Here is a 3,594-nt window from a genome sequence, read left to right as displayed (position 1 = left end):
GTTGTAGAAGATGACGGTGTTTCCACGGTAACTACGGTGCCTCTGAATGTCCAAATGGGTCATATCTGATGACCATGAAAAGACGAATAACTGTATTTTACAGCAATTATTGACATGCACTGATAGGATTAGTGGCTCAACAGTTTAGCTCAGTAGATGCTTTTGGTTGACGGTGGATGTTTGGGTCTTCATGGGTTAAAGTTAGTTTCTAAAGAGCTTGTCAGTAGGGATAAAAATGTTGATAATAAACATTTTAATATGAGACAATATCAGTAGTTATCACGATTTGTTATTTCTTCCCAGACTTTCAGCCATGATATGAAGCTCCGAAAACAGTTATTTATGGTTTTAAGTTACAATTACATATGATTGTGATTTAAAATAAGATGAAAAATTGTAAAAGCTGTCACAAGAAGAACATGAAAACATTGTAAAGGATGCAACAAAACAGAAGCGTAAAAGGTAAAAATATGGAAGACCGACTGACATACAAGACGGAAATGAAAAAGATGCAACAAAATTAAATGATAGGATGAAAAAAAAATGATGACACTGTAAACGAAACTCCAAGACAAAAAGATATTAAAGATAGAAAAAATGTGAAAAAGAACGTCATGGACAGGAACAAAATGGAAACATAGAAGACATATCAGGAATCAACAAGATACATGTGATTTTCTGCTCATTTTGTTCATTTAACCCATAAAGACCCAAACATCCACTGGCAACAAAAAGCATCCACTGATCTAAACTGTTTGATACCTGCTGATCCATTAATCTTATCAATACATGTAAATAACTGGTGTAAAATACAGTTTGTCATCTTTTCATGGTCATCAGATATGACCCACAATGTAAAAAAAAAAAAAAAAAAAAAAAAAAAAAACAGTAAAAAAAACTGTATTATTCCGGCAGCAGGGGTGCCAAAAAAATATTGTTAAATAATGGAAAATAACCATCTCATAAAAATACAGTAGTTTTCCATAATTAAAATACAGTTTTTTGCCCTAACTTTACATTAGATTTTGCTTTTTTTTTTTTTTTTTTAACGTTTGAATGTTTAATACAGAATATTTACATGTATTAAAACAATCAAATTACCTCTAAATACATATTTATAAATAATTTTCAATGAGACTAAGTAGTACAATCCAGTGATAAAAACTGTATTTGGACAGTTTATCAGTGCTTATACATGTTATACATTCACAAAAATACACTCATTCAACATTTTTGTTGTGAAACCTCCTGTAATTACACAAGATATTTGTCAATTAACAAACAAGTCTGGTTAAACTTACAGAACAAATACTTCTTTTATGGTTAATTGTCAGTAATTTTATCTCATTTTATAATTTTTTTTACAGTAATAAACTTTAAATTAACAGTTAAATCTCATAAATAGAAAAGAAATATTTGTGAAATTATGATACATTTGCAAATGTATTTTAACTGTATTTTTCTATGAAAAAAGAACAAATTTCTTTTAAAAAAAATGGAAATTTTATGGTTATTCAGTTACAGTTTTTTTGTGTTATTTTACATTCAACATGTAAAATCACAGTCTATTTTTGTCATTTCATTGGTATTTTCCTGTATCTTAAAAATACAGGAAAAAGCTGTAAAATAAACGGTGAAAATTTTATTAAATTACAGATTTTTTTTACAGTGCATTTGGATGTTCAGAGGCTCCGTAGTTACCATGGAAACACTGTCATCTTCTACAACATTTATTCACCAGTAAAACCTATGGAGTTGGATCAGTGTGAGAGGATGGACACACTTGTTTTCACGTTCAGTTATTAATATATTTGCTGACAAAAAAAAGTCACTTTTTCTTCAGTTTTCTTTATTTTAATATAATAACCTTTGAATTTATTCTGCGTTTTCATGAACATCTAAATTAAATACAGGAAATTAGAATCAGGAAAATACATGAAAAATGTGAAATACAGAGAATAATAGTATAACAGATGATGATAAATTACACAAGAAAGGTTAAATAGAGAGAAAAATGAACTTGGGATTTGTCACAAAAGTAGCGCTGGGTCTTTATGGGTTAAAATAAATACAAGTGCAATCTGAGTTCTTAGAAGACAAATGAAAACACTGAAACATTATGGAAGTGATTTATGTGATGCAGTAAATGAAAGAAACGCTCAGGACAAAAGAAAGCAGGACGCTGTGAATATAAATATGATCTAACATTAGTGATGGTTTTGTTGTCCTGCCAGTCCTGAGCCCACTATGATCTGATCCACAGCTGCTGCTTGGCCCTCTGTGCAGACATGTGACAGAGCCGCCTCTGACCTCTGACCTCTGGATGTTTGACTGGAACATCTGTCAGCGTGGGCTACATTCAGTGGATATGTTGAATTCACGGGGAGGAAAGCGGACATGTGACACAGAATGAACAAATCAAAATGACAAACCTTTGCCTGGGACTGTGCTGTGGTACGTGAACATATGCCAGTGTGACCCACAGGGCAGTCGGATCACATTTGCCATCAATACCATGATTGGAAAACTCAGAGGGAAGAGGAAGTGTTTTAGATGTTTTAGATCATCCACATGTGGGCCACCACTATATTTGCATCTGAAGCATTTAAGAAACAAATCAAGCAGTGGGTTTTTATCGTGAATATTTACCATGTGATAAGACTGAGTATAGTGTGCAGGGTTTTTTTTGTTGTTGTTTTATTAGGGATGTTGTTTTTGGTTTGTTTCTTTGTTTCTTTGTTTCTTTGTTAACACCTGAGCAGCCAAACTATTGGTTGAATTCATACCAAACTGGGTTTATAGCAGTTGTGGCTGCTCATCTTTCAGAGGGGAAGCTCATTGTCGGCTTACATCAAAAAAAAAGTCAGGTTATTTAAACATAAATTCGGCCCTCCGTTCCTTTTTAAGAAAATGGTCAGTGATTGTATCAAGTAAACAAGAAAATGTTGAAATTATGTTAAATTGAAACAAGGAAGCACAATGAGTGTGTTTTATTTACAGTGCAAGAAATGAACGAGTAATTTCGTAGTGGTTTCGCTCTTGATTTCACAGCAGAATGTGTGACGGTATTAAACTGAACTGTGTCAGTGAAGGAGCAGATCTCAAAATAGCTGTCAATCAAACGGGATTCAGCCTTTGGACTGATCCTCCAATCAGCATGTGGAATCCCAGCGTCCAGCCGGGCTGAGCTCCGCCCACAGCTCCATTCACCCCCAGAGACACCGGGCGTCGGGGGTGGGACAACATCGTGACATTTATCCAATTACCGTCCAGTTTTGAGGCAATGAAAAAAACTGTTCCACTCAGTCCCATTGAAGTGCATGGACGCTGAACGTCTACGGACAAATGCACTGAGCAGAGATGGAATGAGAAAACAGAGACACTGGAATGGAGGAGAAGTGAACAACATCCAGTCTGTTGGTTTGGGATAAAGCTGATTCTGAACGAACTCATCTGTGAGATGAACGTGTTCGAACACATTTGTAGTCAATGAAATGTCAACACAACCGAACAGATTTAACCATTTAATTTTCATAATTTTAGGGGAAGCCAGGCTTCCCCTGCAGTCTGTGAGAAATCACCACTGGTTTATAG

The sequence above is a fragment of the Sphaeramia orbicularis genome, chromosome 8, assembly GCF_902148855.1.
Source record: "Sphaeramia orbicularis chromosome 8, fSphaOr1.1, whole genome shotgun sequence".
Taxonomy (NCBI): domain Eukaryota; kingdom Metazoa; phylum Chordata; class Actinopteri; order Kurtiformes; family Apogonidae; genus Sphaeramia; species Sphaeramia orbicularis.
This window is presented reverse-complemented; position numbering follows the sequence as displayed.